We start from the raw sequence: 19154 nt of genomic DNA, 5'->3' as shown, positions 1-19154 counted from the left end.
TGTGCACACTTTATTCGGTGGTGGGCAGCCTGCAAAAGTGATGTGAAGTGCAGTGGCAGCGCCATCACATCTCCTGTCACCGCTGACGGCTTCTCTTGATCTGGGGTGCCTGCCGACTCTCACTGCAGCCAGCACAGTCACAGCTGACTGTGTGAGGCTGCCTCTGTGAGGAGGCATGCATGCTCAGCGCACAGCAACAGGCAACAGCTGATCCACAGTCCACAGAGCATAGTTACCACCTGTTTCCAGTGTCTCCGGCTCTTCTACTACAGGACCCTGGATAGCGGTGGTCTAACGCTGATTGGCTGCAATGCAATGCAGCCAATCACCGTTAGTTTTCTTTGTGTGACCTCACTGTACAGCTCAGGCAACCAGCTGTGCTGTGGTTTGTCAAGGTCCTGGCCAAGCAGCACACAGCCATATATTGTAGAGGAGCAGAGGGAGTCTGAAGGTTGCAGCCTGCAGTGTGAGTGTGGCAGTCTGACTGTAAGTAAATAAAATATATCATGCCTGCTACGTGCAGTCTTAGTAGTTCTCCAGGCACTGAGGCAGTTAGGGGAGGGGGCCCTCATCAATCTAAAGGTGACACAAGGGAGGGGGCCCACAACAAGTTTCAAATTTCCTGTGGGCTCCCTTCTCCGTTGTGTCAACCACCTCTAGTTTACCATGGGTCCCCTTATCCCTTCTGAGCGGACCCACAGCAAATTAGGTGACACAGAGGGAGAGGGGGCCCACAGCAAACTAGGTGACACAGTGGGGGACGGAGCCCACAGCAAACTAGGTGACCCAGTGGGGAAAGGGGCCCACAGGAAGCTAGGTGACACAGTAGGGAGGTGGCCCACAGGAAAGTAGGTGACACAATGGGGAAGGAGGGTCACAGGAAACTAGGTGACACAATGGGGTAGTGGGCCCACAGGTATTTCACTTCTTCGTGACAGCCGCCTTGCATGTATAGCGTATGTTAAATGCCACTGTCAATCTCTGACAGCGTCATTTAACACGTTCTGACATGCGTGGGCATCATTCTCTTGCCCATCGGCTAGCCCGTGACGTGATTGCGAGTCTCCGATGGGTTATCATGACAGCTGGGGGTCTACAGATGACCCCTGTGTCTGGTATTACAGAGCACCTTGAAAACACAGTATTTGTCCGGGCTCCAATGGAGACAGTGATTTCTGCTATATACAGCGATGCTGTGGTATCGCTGTGTATAGTACAAGCAATCGGATGATCGCAGCTTCAAGGCCCCTTAGGAGGCTAACGATAACAGTGAAAGTTAAAAAAAAAATGAAAACAAAGTAAAAAAAAACAAAAATGTCCAGTGATATCATAGTTTATGTAAATGACACTTAACTTTAATTAGCTTTGCACTTTGGAGCCTCACATAATTATGGCAAATGTCAATATTTTCATAAATCAGTTCCCTTAAAGTATTACTCTGGGGTATTTTTTATTTCACCACCGGAGTGGTATCAGCAATGTAAGTTCCCTGTGTGTAATAAAATACTTAGCAGTCGCTGTCTTCTGCAACTGTGTCATTGCTTTGGTCCTCATCGTTGCCAGAAGCAGTTGAATACGGCCAGTAGTATATAGGAGACCTCTCGTGTGGTGTAGAATATAGAGGATCTGTCATGTCTCCTGTGTGGTGTCGTATATAGAGTATCTTTCAGCTCTCCTGCGTGGTGTAGTATATAGATGGTCTGTCAGCTCTCCTGCGTGGTGTAGTATATAGAGGATGTGTCAGCTCTCCTGTGTGGTGTAGAATATAGAGGATGTGTCAGCTCTCCTGTGTGGTGTAGTATATAGATGATCTGTCAGCTCTCCTGTGTGGTGTAGAATATAGAGGATGTGTCAGCTCTCCTGTGTGGTGTAGTATATAGATGATCTGTCAGCTCTCCTGTGTGGTGTAGTATATAGAGAATCTGTCAGCTCTCCCGTGTGGTGTAGAATATAGAGGATGTGTCCTGTGTGGTGTAGTATATAGAGGATCTGTCAGCTCTCCCTTGTGGTGTAGTAGATAGAGGATGTGTCCTGTGTGGTGTAGTATATAGAGGATCTGTCAGCTCTCCTGTGTGGTGCGGTATATAGAGGATCTGTCAGCTCTCCCGTTTGGTGTAGTAGATATAGGATGTGTCCTGTGTGGTGTAGTATATACATAATCTCTCAGCTCTCCTGTGTGGTGCAGTATATAGAGGATCTGTCAGCTCTCCCGTGTGGTGTAGTAGATATAGGATGTGTCCTGTGTAGCGTAGTATATAGATAACCTCTCAGCTCTCCTGTGTGGTGCAGTATATAGAGGATCTGTCAGCTCTCCCGTGTGGTGTAGTAGATAGAGGATGTGTCCTGTGTGGTGTAGTATATAGAGGATCTGTCAGCTCTCCTGTGTGGTGCAGTATATAGAGGATCTGTCAGCTCTCCCGTGTGGTGTAGTAGATATAAGATGTGTCCTGTGTGGTGTAGTATATACATAATCTCTCAGCTCTCCTGTGTGGTGCAGTATATAGAGGATCTGTCAGCTCTCCTGTGTGGTGTAGTTTATAGAGGATCTGTCAGCTGTCCTGTGTGGTTCAGTATATAGAGGATCAGTCAGCTCTCCTGTGTGGTGTAGTATATAGAGGATGTGTCCTGTGTGGTGTAGTAGATATAGGATGTGTCCTGTGTGGTGTAGTATATACATAATCTCTCAGCTCTCCTGTGTGGTGCAGTATATAGAGGATCTGTCAGCTCTCCCGTGTGGTGTAGTAGATAGAGGATGTGTCCTGTGTAGTGTAGTATATAGAGGATTTGTCAGCTCTCCTGTATGGTGTAGTATATAGAGGATCTGTCAGCTCTCCCGTGTGGTGTAGTAGATAGAGGATGTGTCCTGTGTGGTGTAGTATATAGAGGATCTGTCAGCTCTCCTGTGTGGTGCAGTATATAGAGGATCTGTCAGCTCTCCCGTGTGGTGTAGTAGATATAGGATGTGTCCTGTGTGGTGTAGTATATACATAATCTCTCAGCTCTCCTGTGTGGTGCAGTATATAGAGGATCTGTCAGCTCTCCCGTGTGGTATAGTAGATAGAGGATGTGTCCTGTGTGGTGTAGATTATAGCGGATCTGTCAGATCTCCTGTGTGGTGTAGTATATAGAGGATCTGTCAGCTCTCCTGTGTGGTGTAGTTTATAGAGGATCTGTCAGCTCTCCTGTGTGGTGTAGTATATAGATGATCTTTCAGCTCTCATATGTGGTGTAGTATATCGAGGATCTGTCAGCTCTCCTGTGTGGTGTAGTATATAGAGGATCTGTCAGTTCTCCTGTGTGGTGTAGTATATAGAGGATCTGTCAGCTCTCCTGTGTGGTGTAGTGGATAGAGGATGTGTCCTGTGTGGTGTAATATATAGAGGATTTGTCAGCTGTCCTGTGTGATGTAGTATATAGAGGATCTGTCAGCTCTCCTGTGTGGTGTAGTATATAGCGGATCTGTCAGCTCTCCTGTGTGGTGCAGTATATAGGGGATCTGTCAGCTATCCCATGTGGTGTAGTATATAGAGGATGTGTCCTGTGTGGTGTAGTATATAGAGGATCTGTCAGCTCTCCTGTGTGGTGTAGTATATAGAGGATCTGTCAGTTCTCCTATGTGGTGTAGTATATCGAGGATCTGTCAGCTCTCCTGTGTGGTGTAGTATATAGAGGATCTGTCAGCTCTCCCGTGTGGTGTAGTAGATATAGGATATGTCCTGTGTGGTGTAGTATATACATAATCTCTCAGCTCTCCTGTGTGGTGCAGTATATAGAGGATCTGTCAGCTCTCCCGTGTGGTGTAATAGATATAGGATGTGTCCTGTGTAGTGTAGTATATAGATAACCTCTCAGCTCTCCTGTGTGGTGCAGTATATAGAGGATCTGTCAGCTCTCCCGTGTGGTGTAGTAGATAGAGGATGTGTCCTGTGTAGTGTAGTATATAGAGGATTTGTCAGCTCTCCTGTATGGTGTAGTATATAGAGGATCCTTCAGCTCTCCCGTGTGGTGTAGTAGATAGAGGATGTGTCCGGTGTGGTGTAGCATATAGAGGATCTGTCAGCTCTCCTGTGTGGTGCAGTATATAGAGGATCTGTCAGCTCTCCCGTGTGGTGTAGTAGATATAGGATGTGTCCTGTGTGGTGTAGTATATACATAATCTCTCAGCTCTCCTGTGTGGTGCAGTGTATAGAGGATCTGTCAGCTCTCCCGTGTGGTGTAGTAGATATAGGATGTGTCCTGTGTGGTGTAGTATATACATAATCTCTCAGCTCTCCTGTGTGCTGCAGTATATAGAGGATCTGTCAGCTCTCCCGTGTGGTGTAGTAGATATAGGATGTGTCCTGTGTAGTGTAGTATATAGATAACCTCTCAGCTCTCCTGTGTGGTGCAGTATATAGAGGATCTGTCAGCTCTCCCGTGTGGTTTAGTAGATAGAGGATGTGTCCTGTGTGGTGTAGATTATAGCGGATCTGTCAGATCTCCTGTGTGGTGTAGTATATAGAGGATCTGTCAGCTCTCCTGTGTGGTGTAGTATATAGAGGATCTGTCAGCTCTCCTGTGTGGTATAGTATATAGATGATCTTTCAGCTCTCATATGTGGTGTAGTATGTCGAGGATCTGTCAGCTCTCCTGTGTGGTGTAGTATATAGAGGATCTGTCAGTTCTCCTATGTGGTGTAGTATATAGAGGATCTGTCAGCTCTCCTGTGTGGTGTAGTATATAGAGGATCTGTCAGCTCTCCTGTGTGGTGTAGTGGATAGAGGATGTGTCCTGTGTGGTGTAGTATATAGAGGATCTGTCAGCTCTCCTGTGTGGTGTAGTATATAGCGGATCTGTCAGCTCTCCTGTGTGGTGCAGTATATAGAGAATCTGTCAGCTATCCCATGTGGTGTAGTATATAGAGGATCTGTCAGCTCTCCTGTGTGGTGCAGTATATAGAAGATCTGTCAGCTCTCCCGTGTGGTGTAGTAGATAGAGGATGTGTCCTGTGTGGTGTAGTATATACATAATCTCTCAGCTCTCCTGTGTGCTGCAGTATATAGAGGATCTGTCAGCTCTCCCGTGTGGTGTAGTAGATATAGGATGTGTCCTGTGTAGTGTAGTATATAGATAACCTCTCAGCTCTCCTGTGTGGTGCAGTATATAGAGGATCTGTCAGCTCTCCCGTGTGGTTTAGTAGATAGAGGATGTGTCCTGTGTGGTGTAGATTATAGCGGATCTGTCAGATCTCCTGTGTGGTGTAGTATATAGAGGATCTGTAAGCTCTCCTGTGTGGTGTAGTATATAGAGGATCTGTCAGCTCTCCTGTGTGGTATAGTATATAGATGATCTTTCAGCTCTCATATGTGGTGTAGTATGTCGAGGATCTGTCAGCTCTCCTGTGTGGTGTAGTATATAGAGGATCTGTCAGTTCTCCTATGTGGTGTAGTATATAGAGGATCTGTCAGCTCTCCTGTGTGGTGTAGTATATAGAGGATCTGTCAGCTCTCCTGTGTGGTGTAGTGGATAGAGGATGTGTCCTGTGTGGTGTAGTATATAGAGGATCTGTCAGCTCTCTTGTGTGGTGCAGTATATAGAGGATCTGTCAGCTATCCCATGTGGTGTAGTATATAGAGGATCTGTCAGCTCTCCTGTGTGGTGCAGTATATAGAAGATCTGTCAGCTCTCCCGTGTGGTGTAGTAGATAGAGGATGTGTCCTGTGTGGTGTAGATTATAGCGGATCTGTCAGCTCTCCTGTGTGGTGTAGTATATAGAGGATTTGTCAGCTCTCCTGTGTGGTGCAGTATACAGAGGATCTGTCAGCTCTCCCGTGTGGTATAGTATATAGAGGATGTGTCCTGTGTGGTGCAGTATATAGAGGATCTGTCAGCTCTCCCATGTGGTGTAGTATATAGAGGTTGTGTCCTATTTGGTGTAGTATATAGAGGATCTGTCAGCTGTCCTATGTGGTGCAGTATATAGAGGATCTGTCAGCTGTCCTGTGTGGTGTAGTTTATAGAGGATATGTCCTGTGTAGTGTAGTATATAGATGATCTGTCAGCTCTCCTGTGTGGTGTAGTATATACATGATCTGTAAGCTCTCCTGTGTGGTGTACTAGATAGAAGATTTGTCAGCTCTCCGGTGTGGTGTAGTATATAGATGATCTGTCAGCTCTCCTGTGTGGTGTAGTATATAGAGGATCTATCAGCTCTCCTGTGTGGTGTAGTATATAGAGGATCTGTCAGCTCTCCTTTGTGGTGTAGTAGTTAGAGGATGTGTCCTGTGTGGTGTAGTATATAGAGGATCTGTCAGCTCTTCTGTGTGGTGCAGTATATAAAGGATCTGTCATCTCTCCCGTGTGGTGTAGTAGATAGAGGATGTGTCTGTTCTCCTGTGTGGTGTAGTATATAGAGGATCTGTCAGTTCTCGTGTGGTGTAGTATATAGAGGATTTGTCAGCTCTCCTGTTTGGTGCAGTATATAAGAAGGTCTGTCGGCTCTCCTGTGTGGTGTAGTAAATAGAGGATGTGTCCTGTGTGATGTAGTATATAGAGGATCTCTGAGCTGTGCTGTGTGGTGTTGTATGTAGAGGATCTGTCAGCTCTCCTGTGTGGTGTAGTAGATAGAGGATGTGTCCTGTGTGGTGTAGATTATAGCGGATCTGTCAGATCTCCTGTGTGGTGTAGTATATAGAGGATTTGTCAGCTCTCCTGTGTGGTTCAGTATACAGAGGATCTGTCAGCTCTCCCGTGTGGTATAGTATATAGAGGATGTGTCCTGTGTGGTGCAGTATATAGATGATCTGTCAGCTTTCCCATGTGGTGTAGTATATAGAGGTTGTGTCCTATTTGGTGTAGTATATAGAGGATCTGTCAGCTGTCCTGTGTGGTGTAGTAGATAGAGGATGTGTCCTGTGTAGTGTAGTATATAGAGGATCTGTCAGCTCTCTTGTGTGGTGTAGGATATAGAAGATCTGTCAGCTGTCCTGTGTGGTGTAGTATATAGAGGATCTGTCCTGTGTGGTGTAGTATATAGAGGATCTGTCAGCTCTCCTGTGTGGTGCAGTATATAGATGATCTGTCAGCTCTCCTGTGTGGTGTAGTATATAAAGGATCTGTCGGCTCTCCAGTGTGGTGCAGTTTATAGAGGATCTGTCAGCTCTCCCATGTGGTGTAGTATATAGAGGATGTGTCCTGTGTGGTGTAATATATAGAGGATCTGTAAGCTCTCCTGTATGGTGTAGTATATAGAGGATCTGTCAGCTCTCCTGTGTGGTGTAGTATATAGAGGATCTGTCAGCTCTCCAGTGTGGTTTAGTATATAGTGGATCTGTCAGCTTTCCTGTGTGGTGCAGTATATAGAGGATCTGTCAGCTTTCCCGTGTGGTATAGTATATAGAGGATGTGTCCTGTGTGGTGTAGTATATAGAGGATCTGTCAGCTCTCCCGTGTGGTGTAGTAGATAGAGGATGTGTCTGTTCTCCTGTGTGGTGTAGTATATAGAGGATCTGTCAGTTCTCATGTGGTGTAGTATATAGAGGATCTGTCAGCTCTCCTGTTTGGTGCAGTATATAAGAAGATCTGTCGGCTCTCCTGTGTGGTGTAGTAAATAGAGGATGTGTCCTGTGTGATGTAGTATATAGAGGATCTCTGAGCTGTGCTGTGTGGTGTCGTATGTAGAGGATCTGTCAGCTCTCCTGTGTGGTGTAGTAGATAGAGGATGTGTCCTGTGTGGTGTAGTATATAGAGGATGTGTCTTGTGTGGTGTAGTAAATAGAGGATGTGTCCTGTGTGGTGTAGTATATAGAGGATCTCTGAGCTGTGCTGTGTGGTGTCGTATGTAGAGGATCTGTCAGCTCTCCTGTGTGGTGTAGTAGATAGAGGATGTGTCCTGTGTGGTGTAGATTATAGCGGATCTGTCAGCTCTCCTGTGTGGTGTAGTATATAGAGGACCTGTCTGCTCTCCTGTGTGTTGTAGTATATAGAGAATCTGTCTGCTCTCCTGTGTGTTGTAGTAGATAGAGAATGTGTCCTGTGCGGTGTGGTATATAGATGATCTTTCAGCTCTCATATGTGGTGTAGTATATCGAGGATCTCTCAGCTGTCCTGTGTGGTGTGGTATATAGAGGATCTGTCAGTTCTCCTGTGTGGTGTAGTATATAGAGGATCTGTCAGCTCTCCTGTGTGGTGTAGTGGATAGAGGATGTGTCCTGTGTGGTGTAATATATAGAGGATTTGTCAGCTGTCCTGTGTGATGTAGTATATAGAGGATCTGTCAGCTCTCCTGTGTGGTGTAGTATATAGCGGATCTGTCAGCTCTCCTGTGTGGTGCAGTATATAGGGGATCTGTCAGCTATCCCATGTGGTGTAGAATATAGAGGATGTGTCCTGTGTGGTGTAGTATATAGAGGATCTGTCAGCTCTCCTGTGTGGTGTAGTATATAGAGGATCTGTCAGTTCTCCTATGTGGTGTAGCATATCGAGGATCTGTCAGCTCTCCTGTGTGGTGCAGTATATAGAGGATCTGTCAGCTCTCCCGTGTGGTGTAGTAGATATAGGATGTGTCCTGTGTGGTGTAGTATATACATAATCTCTCAGCTCTCCTGTGTGGTGCAGTGTATAGAGGATCTGTCAGCTCTCCCGTGTGGTGTAGTAGATATAGGATGTGTCCTGTGTGGTGTAGTATATACATAATCTCTCAGCTCTCCTGTGTGCTGCAGTATATAGAGGATCTGTCAGCTCTCCCGTGTGGTGTAGTAGATATAGGATGTGTCCTGTGTAGTGTAGTATATAGATAACCTCTCAGCTCTCCTGTGTGGTGCAGTATATAGAGGATCTGTCAGCTCTCCCGTGTGGTTTAGTAGATAGAGGATGTGTCCTGTGTGGTGTAGATTATAGCGGATCTGTCAGATCTCCTGTGTGGTGTAGTATATAGAGGATCTGTCAGCTCTCCTGTGTGGTGTAGTATATAGAGGATCTGTCAGCTCTCCTGTGTGGTATAGTATATAGATGATCTTTCAGCTCTCATATGTGGTGTAGTATGTCGAGGATCTGTCAGCTCTCCTGTGTGGTGTAGTATATAGAGGATCTGTCAGTTCTCCTATGTGGTGTAGTATATAGAGGATCTGTCAGCTCTCCTGTGTGGTGTAGTATATAGAGGATCTGTCAGCTCTCCTGTGTGGTGTAGTGGATAGAGGATGTGTCCTGTGTGGTGTAGTATATAGAGGATCTGTCAGCTCTCCTGTGTGGTGTAGTATATAGCGGATCTGTCAGCTCTCCTGTGTGGTGCAGTATATAGAGGATCTGTCAGCTATCCCATGTGGTGTAGTATATAGAGGATCTGTCAGCTCTCCTGTGTGGTGCAGTATATAGAAGATCTGTCAGCTCTCCCGTGTGGTGTAGTAGATAGAGGATGTGTCCTGTGTGGTGTAGTATATACATAATCTCTCAGCTCTCCTGTGTGCTGCAGTATATAGAGGATCTGTCAGCTCTCCCGTGTGGTGTAGTAGATATAGGATGTGTCCTGTGTAGTGTAGTATATAGATAACCTCTCAGCTCTCCTGTGTGGTGCAGTATATAGAGGATCTGTCAGCTCTCCCGTGTGGTTTAGTAGATAGAGGATGTGTCCTGTGTGGTGTAGATTATAGCGGATCTGTCAGATCTCCTGTGTGGTGTAGTATATAGAGGATCTGTCAGCTCTCCTGTGTGGTGTAGTATATAGAGGATCTGTCAGCTCTCCTGTGTGGTATAGTATATAGATGATCTTTCAGCTCTCATATGTGGTGTAGTATGTCGAGGATCTGTCAGCTCTCCTGTGTGGTGTAGTATATAGAGGATCTGTCAGTTCTCCTATGTGGTGTAGTATATAGAGGATCTGTCAGCTCTCCTGTGTGGTGTAGTATATAGAGAATCTGTCAGCTCTCTTGTGTGGTGTAGTGGATAGAGGATGTGTCCTGTGTGGTGTAGTATATAGAGGATCTGTCAGCTCTCTTGTGTGGTGCAGTATATAGAGGATCTGTCAGCTATCCCATGTGGTGTAGTATATAGAGGATCTGTCAGCTCTCCTGTGTGGTGCAGTATATAGAAGATCTGTCAGCTCTCCCGTGTGGTGTATTAGATAGAGGATGTGTCCTGTGTGGTGTAGATTATAGCGGATCTGTCAGCTCTCCTGTGTGGTGTAGTATATAGAGGATTTGTCAGCTCTCCTGTGTGGTGCAGTATACAGAGGATCTGTCAGCTCTCCCGTGTGGTATAGTATATAGAGGATGTGTCCTGTGTGGTGCAGTATATAGAGGATCTGTCAGCTCTCCCATGTGGTGTAGTATATAGAGGTTGTGTCCTATTTGGTGTAGTATATAGAGGATCTGTCAGCTGTCCTATGTGGTGCAGTATATAGAGGATCTGTCAGCTGTCCTGTGTGGTGTAGTTTATAGAGGATGTGTCCTGTGTAGTGTAGTATATAGATGATCTGTCAGCTCTCCTGTGTGGTGTAGTATATACATGATCTGTAAGCTCTCCTGTGTGGTGTACTAGATAGAAGATTTGTCAGCTCTCCGGTGTGGTGTAGTATATAGATGATCTGTCAGCTCTCCTGTGTGGTGTAGTATATAGAGGATCTATCAGCTCTCCTGTGTGGTGTAGTATATAGAGGATCTGTCAGCTCTCCTTTGTGGTGTAGTAGTTAGAGGATGTGTCCTGTGTGGTGTAGTATATAGAGGATCTGTCAGCTCTTCTGTGTGGTGCAGTATATAAAGGATCTGTCATCTCTCCCGTGTGGTGTAGTAGATAGAGGATGTGTCTGTTCTCCTGTGTGGTGTAGTATATAGAGGATCTGTCAGTTCTCGTGTGGTGTAGTATATAGAGGATCTGTCAGCTCTCCTGTTTGGTGCAGTATATAAGAAGATCTGTCGGCTCTCCTGTGTGGTGTAGTAAATAGAGGATGTGTCCTGTGTGATGTAGTATATAGAGGATCTCTGAGCTGTGCTGTGTGGTGTTGTATGTAGAGGATCTGTCAGCTCTCCTGTGTGGTGTAGTAGATAGAGGATGTGTCCTGTGTGGTGTAGATTATAGCGGATCTGTCAGATCTCCTGTGTGGTGTAGTATATAGAGGATTTGTCAGCTCTCCTGTGTGGTTCAGTATACAGAGGATCTGTCAGCTCTCCCGTGTGGTATAGTATATAGAGGATGTGTCCTGTGTGGTGCAGTATATAGATGATCTGTCAGCTTTCCCATGTGGTGTAGTATATAGAGGTTGTGTCCTATTTGGTGTAGTATATAGAGGATCTGTCAGCTGTCCTGTGTGGTGTAGTAGATAGAGGATGTGTCCTGTGTAGTGTAGTATATAGAGGATCTGTCAGCTCTCTTGTGTGGTGTAGGATATAGAAGATCTGTCAGCTGTCCTGTGTGGTGTAGTATATAGAGGATCTGTCCTGTGTGGTGTAGTATATAGAGGATCTGTCCTGTGTGGTGTAGTATATAGAGGATCTGTCAGCTCTCCTGTGTGGTGCAGTATATAGATGATCTGTCAGCTCTCCTGTGTGGTGTAGTATATAAAGGATCTGTCGGCTCTCCAGTGTGGTGCAGTTTATAGAGGATCTGTCAGCTCTCCCATGTGGTGTAGTATATAGAGGATGTGTCCTGTGTGGTGTAATATATAGAGGATCTGTAAGCTCTCCTGTATGGTGTAGTATATAGAGGATCTGTCAGCTCTCCTGTGTGGTGTAGTATATAGAGGATCTGTCAGCTCTCCAGTGTAGTTTAGTATATAGTGGATCTGTCAGCTTTCCTGTGTGGTGCAGTATATAGAGGATCTGTCAGCTTTCCCGTGTGGTATAGTATATAGAGGATGTGTCCTGTGTGGTGTAGTATATAGAGGATCTGTCAGCTCTCCCGTGTGGTGTAGTAGATAGAGGATGTGTCTGTTCTCCTGTGTGGTGTAGTATATAGAGGATCTGTCAGTTCTCATGTGGTGTAGTATATAGAGGATCTGTCAGCTCTCCTGTTTGGTGCAGTATATAAGAAGATCTGTCGGCTCTCCTGTGTGGTGTAGTAAATAGAGGATGTGTCCTGTGTGATGTAGTATATAGAGGATCTCTGAGCTGTGCTGTGTGGTGTCGTATGTAGAGGATCTGTCAGCTCTCCTGTGTGGTGTAGTATATAGAGGATGTGTCTTGTGTGGTGTAGTAAATAGAGGATGTGTCCTGTGTGGTGTAGTATATAGAGGATCTCTGAGCTGTGCTGTGTGGTGTCGTATGTAGAGGATCTGTCAGCTCTCCTGTGTGGTGTAGTAGATGGAGGATGTGTCCTGTGTGGTGTAGATTATAGCGGATCTGTCAGCTCTCCTGTGTGGTGTAGTATATAGAGGACCTGTCTGCTCTCCTGTGTGGTGTAGTATATAGAGGATCTGTCAGCTCTCCTGTGTGTTGTAGTAGATAGAGAATGTGTCCTGTGCAGTGTGGTATATAGAGGATCTGTCAGCTTTCTTGTGCGGTGTAGTATATAGAGGATCTCTCAGCTGTCCTGTGTGGTGTGGTATATAGAGGATCTGTCAGCTCTCTTGTGCTCTGTGCAGTAAAGAGAGGATGTATCCTGTGTCGTATTTTTACATTTTTACACAACTGCATGGTGGGCCCCAAGAATGATTTTTCTCTGGTGGGCCCAAGGTAGTCCAGTCCGACTCTGCCTGTAGTTCACCAATTCTAAGGCTATGTGCCCACGTTGCGGAACTGAAGCATATTTTTTACGCTTCTCCCTGGCGGGAAAATCGCATGCGGATTTTACATGCGGTTTTCCCGCCAGGTAGAAGCGTTTGTGAGGCGTCTTTGCAGCGTCTTTGCATGCATTTCCGCATGCGGGTTATCAAGCACTTCTGCAAGTGATTTTAGCATCACTTGGAAAAGTGCTTGACAACTTGTTCACACTATATAAATCCATGCAACCGGCATGGATTTATATAGTGTGACAAAGTAATAGTTAAAAAAAAAAAGAATCCGAATGGTAAAAAATAAAAAAATAAAGTTTATACTCACCTTCCGATGCATTCTCTGCCCCGTCCGGAGTCTTGAGCAGCTCACGCTGTTGTGTGCAGGACCTGTGGTGACGTCATTGAGTCATGTGATGGGTCACATAACTCAATGACGTGGCAGGTCCTTCACACAACAGCGCGACGGCGGGAAAACACCGGGAAGACATCAGAAGATAAGTATAAACTTTATTTTTTCTTTTTTTTACAGGTTCTTTGGTACCCAGGTCTGGATGAGAGTCTCCTCTCATCCAGACTTGGGTACCATCCGCACATTGATTCCGCTGCGCTTCCGCAAAATTAATGAACATGCTGCGGATTTTTGACCTCAGCATATATGCTGCGGAAAAATCCGCAGCATGGGCATTGACATTGCGGAATGCCATTGGGGACCATGGGGTGCGGATATACATGCGTTTTACAAGCGTTTACGCTGCGGAAATTCCGCAGCATATACGCTTGTAATACGCAACGTGGGCACGCAGCCTAACAGGAGGAGTGAGGTTCCTGCTCGCAAGAGCTTACAAATTATAAGGTAGCAGAGATGACCTAAAATGTGAAAAGTGCTTGTAGTATAGGGTTCAGCCAACTTTATAATACATAAGGTAACAAATTTAACCCCTTAATGCCCAAGCCAATTTTAACCTTAATAACCAGGCCAAATTTTTGAATTCTGACCAGTGTCAATTCATGTGGTAATAACTCTGGAACGCTTCAACGGATCCCGCTGTTTGTGAGATGGTTTTTTCGTGACATATTGTACTTCATGATAGTAGTAAAATTTATTTGATAAGACTTGCGTTTATTTGTGAAATTATTGGAAATTTAGCGAAAATTTAGAAAATTTCACAATTTTCAAACTTTAAATTCTCATGCCCATAAACCAGAGTTATGTCACACAAAATAGTTTATAAATAACATTTACCACATGTCTACTTTACATCAGCACAATTTTTGAAACATAATTTTTTTTGTTAGGAAGTTAAAAGGGTTAAAAGTTGACCAGCAATTTGTTATTCTTCCAACAAAATTTACAAAACTTTTTTTAGGGATCACATCACATTTGAAGTGACTTTGGGGGGCTTATATGATAGAAAATACCCAAAAGTGGCACCATTCTAAAAACTGCACCCCTCAAAGTTCTGACAACCACATTCAACAAGTTTATTAACCCTTTAGGTGCTTCACAGGAACAAAATCAATTTTCACAAAAATGTTACTTTAGCCCCAATTTTTTTATTTTCACAATGGTAACAGGATAAAATGTTCCACAAAATCTGTTAAGCTATTTCTCCTGAGCATGCCGATTGTTAGAACTCTCCTGTTAGTTTTTTTCTATTTTCCTGGTCACATGACCTTTTTGCCTATTTAATCCTGCTCCGCCCTTCTGGCCATGCTGGACTTCATTGTAATTTCTACTCTTAAGCTAGCCAGGTGCTTTGTAACCTTTCTCAGTCAGTTTAGCTAGGTCTTTTGACCTTTATGTTCTATGTTGTGTGTTTGTCTTTTTACTGCTAAAATTTCTGCTAGGAGGTGTCCATCTTTCTCCCAGTCCCTAGTTCTTGTAGGGATCCCTCCCTCACATCTATAGGTCTTCGTTCAGACTAGCTGAGGACTTTAGCTAGTCGTAGGGATCTAGCTTAGTTCTATTGTAGGGACAGATCTCCTGTCTTTCCTTAGTGCTTGTAGCCTATCATAACAGTAAGTCCAGCCCAAAAATATCTCTAAGGAAAGACCTCCAGTTTCCATCATGATGTCGGTTCAGGATTTGGCTCAACGCCTGCAGGGACTCTCTCTGGAGGTGGCCGAGCTCCAACAACACATGAGTAGCTGTTTTCTGGAGCGCATTTTGTGGAGCCAATGGTACGATTGCCTGATTTATTTTTTGGTGAACAACAAGATTTTTTTTCCTTTAAAAATGCTTGTTTACTGTATTTTCGTTTGAGACCCAGATCCTCTGGTGATTAATCACAGCGCATAGGGTTCATAATGTCACTTTTGCGCAAAGAACCTCAGGGATGGGCCTTTTCTCTCCAACCTAGTGATCCGTGCTTTAGATCAGTGGATAGTTTTTTTTTCTGCTTTGGGGTTGTTGTATGATGATCCTGATCGTGTCTCATCAGCTGAGACGGAATTGAGACTTTTGAGACAGGGATCAGGTAATGTGGAAAATTATTGTACTCACTTCCGTTGGTGGGGTGGAATGATTCAGCTCTGAAAAGTTTGCTTCTTGCTGGGCTAGGTGAAAGGGTTAAGGATCTGCTTATTGCTTATCCTACACCTGGAAACTTGCAGGAGGCAATGCAATTAGCTATACGGGTGGACAGGAGACTGCATGCAAGGGTTAATGAGAGTAAATCCTTTGCCATGTCAGCTCCTAGTCTTGAGAGGGTCTGTACTGACATTGGAGAGCCAATGGAGATTGGGGAGATGTCACCCCGCTCTCAGAAAAAAGACCGCAGGTTTTCTGAAGGTTTGTGCTTTTATTGCGGAAAATCTGACCATTTCATTAAGAACTGTGTGCTTCATATGAACAGAGAAAAAAAAAAGGTCAGTTACACCCTTATAGCCTGTTTAAACACTAAGGGGGTATTTCTTTCTGCTACTACTGCAGCTCAGGAAGAATTAATTGAATTTCGGGTATTTGTGGATTGTGGTTCTACTCTAAATGTGATTGATGGGGGATTCTTGGAAAAACTTAAATTAAAACCCAAACCTTTGTCATCCCCTATTGCCGTGGTTTCTGTCGATGGCTCTCCCTTGAAATGTGTTACTCACAAGGTTTATGAATTTCCCCTCACTATTAATGGTATTTACCAAGAAAATTTGGATTTGGTAGTATTAAATAATTTGCCTTCTCCAGTAATTTTGGGGTTACCCTGGTTAAAATTGCACAATCCTGTACTGGATTGGTCTACTAATGAAATTAAGTCCTGGAGCCCTAAGTGTTATGACAAGTGTTGTAACGGGCACATTGCTGCTGTGGATAAAGGGGAATTACCTGTACCTGTTCAAGATTTTTGGAAAGTTTTTTCTGAGGAGGAGTCGCAAATTTTGCCTCCCCATAGCAACTATGATTGTACCATTGAATTTGTCCTTGGAGCGACTCTTCCTCAAAGTCGTTTATTTAATCTTACTATTCCTGAGAGAAAGGCTTTGGAGGAATACATACAGACGAGCTTGGCTGCCGGTCATATCAGACCCTCTAAGTCACCTGTGGCTGTTGGATTTTTTTTTGCTAAAAAAAAGGACGGCGGTTTACGTCCTTGTCTGGACTTTCGCGAGATTAATAAAATTACTGTACGTAATCCCTACCCACTACCATTGATTCCTGATTTGTTTAACCAGTTAGTGGGGGCCAAGTGGTTCTCTAAAATTGATCTCCGGGGGGCATACAATTTGTTGGAGGAGGGTGATGAATGGAAGACTGCTGATAACACTCCTGTGGGTCATTTTGAGAATCTGGTTATGCCTTTTGGTCTTACCAATGCACCAGCATTTTTTCAGAATCTTATTAATGACATCCTTAGACCTTTGATCGGCAAAAATGTGGTTGTGTATTTGGATGACATTTTGATTTATTCGCCTGATCTGGAGTCTCATTGGCGGAGCGTACGTGAGGTATTACAGTTATTAATTGACAATTCGCTTTTTGCTAAGCTAGAGAAATGTGAGTTCGCTGTACAGAGAATTAGCTTTTTGGGCTACATTATCTCCAGCGAGGGTTTTGAGATGGACCCGGTGAAAGTTCAAGCTGTGCAGGAATGGCCTAGGCCTATTGGTTTGAAATCGATACAGAGGTTTTTGGGTTTCGCCAATTATTGCAGAAAATTCATTAAAAAATTTTCTGTTATTGTTAAACCACTGACCGATCTCACCAGGAAAGGTGCTAATACGGTTCAGTGGACTACTGAGGCCATTGAAGCATTTGTGTTTCTAAAGGAGAGGTTCAGCTCTGCCCCCATCCTTATGCAGCCTGATGTGACTAAGCCGTTTTTGGTTGAGGTTGATGCTTCTTCTGTGGGGGTCGGTGCGGTGTTGTCTCAGGAAAACAAGGATGGAGTACATCCCTGTGCCTTTTTTTCAAAAAAATTTTCTGAGACTGAACTTAATTACGATATTGGTAATCGGGAATTGCTGGCTATTAAACTCGCATTTGAACACTGGCGTCATCTCTTGGAAGGTGCTGAATTTCCCATTCAGGTTTTCACTGATCATAAAAATCTGATCTATCTTGATGCTGCCAAGCGCTTGAATGCCCGTCAGGCTAGGTGGGCACTTTTTTTTTTGCGGTTTAATTTTTCCGTTACTTACATCCCGGGTACCAAGAATGTTAAAGCTGATGCGTTGTCTCGCAGCTTTTCTCCCATGGTCAGTGCTGAGGAGGAGGAGAGCATTTTACAAGAGGGTGTTGTGATTGCTGCATTGGACTCCGTTTTGGAAGATGAGATTCTTAAAGCACAGGAGAATGCCCCATCTAACACTCCCCATGGGAGGTTGTTTGTGCCTAGGACCTTTAGGAGAGATTTGTTTGTTGAGTGTCATGAGTCTCGGTTGGCAGGTCATCCAGGAATTTCTGAGACCAAGAGACTTGTGGGTCGCAGTTTTTGGTGGCCTGGATGGCAGAAGGAAGTCATTAAGTGGGTGCATCAATGTACTGTGTGTACTAGATCTAAGTCTTCTCATAATCCTGCTGTGGGGTTGCTTTGCCCTCTGGAGGTTCCTAGTGCACCTTGGACACATCTGGCTATGGACTTTATTACTGACCTTCCCTCCTCTGAGGGTTTCACGGTCATCTGGGTGGTCGTGGACCGTTTTAGCAAGATGTGTCACTTGGTTCCCTTCATCAAACTGCCCTGCGCTAAGACACTCGCTAAGGCCTTTGTCAAGGAAATTGTCAGACTCCATGGTGTTCCTACTGACATTGTTTCTGATAGGGGACCTCAGTTCGTGGCTCGTTTTTGGCGTGCCTTTTGTGACAGGTTGGGAGTTCATTTGTCCTTTTCATCTGGATATCATCCTGAGTCTAATGGCCAGACAGAAAGGAAGAATCAGGATGTTGAGCAGTTCTTGCGTTGTTTTGTGGCAGACAATCAAGAGGGGTGGTCTGAGTTTCTGCCGCTTGCCGAATTTGCTCTTAACAACCATACATCCTCTTCTGCTGGGTGTTCGCCTTTTTTTTGTTGTTCTGAGAGACATCCGTCTTTTGGGTCATTCTCCAAATTGGTATCGGCTGTGCCTGAGGAGGAGAGTTTTTCCGGTGATTTGGAGAGAGTTTGGACGGATGTGCATGGTAATCTTCAGGTGGCTAACAAAAAATCTAAGAGGTACTTTGACAGGAAACGTCAAGAGGTTTTGTTTACAGATGGCGACATGGTTTGGTTGTCCTCTAAGAATCTGCGGTTGAGGATTCCTTCTAAAAAATTGGGTCCCACGTTTGTAGGGCCCTTTAAGGTGCTTCAGGTAATTAACCAATCTGCTGTTAGGTTGGAGGTTCCTACCTCCTGGAAGATTAATCCGGTGTTTCATGTTTCTCTATTGAAAAAAGCTGATGTATCAGATAGAGACGCCACTGCCACTGTTCCTCCGGTGGTGGAGGACGGGGAATATGAAATTTCCTGCATCCTTAATTCTAGACGGTATAGGGGGAGTTTGCAGTATCTCGTCGCTTGGAAGGGTTTCGGTCCCGAGGATAACTCATGGGTGAGGGCGGATGATGTTTCTGCTTCCAGACTTGTCAGAGCGTTTCACAAGAGGTTTCCTGATAAGCCTGGGCCTAGGGGATCCGGAGGATCCTCTTAGAAGAGGGGGTACTGTTAGAACTCTCCTGTTAGGTTTTTTCTATTCTGCTGGTCACATGACCTTTTTGCCTATTTAATCCTGCTCCACCCTTCTGGCCATGCTGGACTTCATTGTAATTTCTACTCTTAAGCTAGCCAGGTGCTTTGTAACCTTTCTCAGTCAGTTTAGCTAGGTCTTTTGACCTTTATGTTCTATGTTGTGTGTTTGTCTTTTTACTGCTACAATTTCTGCTAGGAGGTGTCCATCTTTCTCCCAGTCCCTAGTTCTTGTAGGGATCCCTCCCTCACATCTATAGGTCTTCGTTCAGACTAGCTGAGGACTTTAGCGGGTCTGATCGCAGGATCAGGTTCCC

The 19154-nt window shown here is 44.7% G+C and overlaps 1 long non-coding RNA gene across 1 annotated transcript in view; it reads left to right on the top strand.

Annotated features, from left to right (window-relative positions):
* Nucleotides 1–353: 353 nt before the first annotated feature.
* The window catches only part of LOC141252802 (uncharacterized), a 35890-nt gene continuing 17089 nt past the window's right edge, over nt 354–19154 (top strand). Inside the window, exon 1 of the long non-coding RNA XR_012314116.1 lies at nt 354–486. This is a non-coding gene — a long non-coding RNA (uncharacterized lncRNA). The remainder of the gene's footprint in view (nt 487–19154) is intronic.

Source organism: Phyllobates terribilis, unplaced genomic scaffold (genome assembly GCF_046119375.1).
Source record: "Phyllobates terribilis strain yellow unplaced genomic scaffold, ASM4611937v1 Scaffold_2__4_contigs__length_985480577, whole genome shotgun sequence".
Classification (NCBI taxonomy): Eukaryota; Metazoa; Chordata; class Amphibia; order Anura; family Dendrobatidae; genus Phyllobates; species Phyllobates terribilis.
The sequence above is the reverse complement of the archived record's forward strand: the minus strand, read 5'-3'. Positions and strand labels throughout refer to the sequence as shown.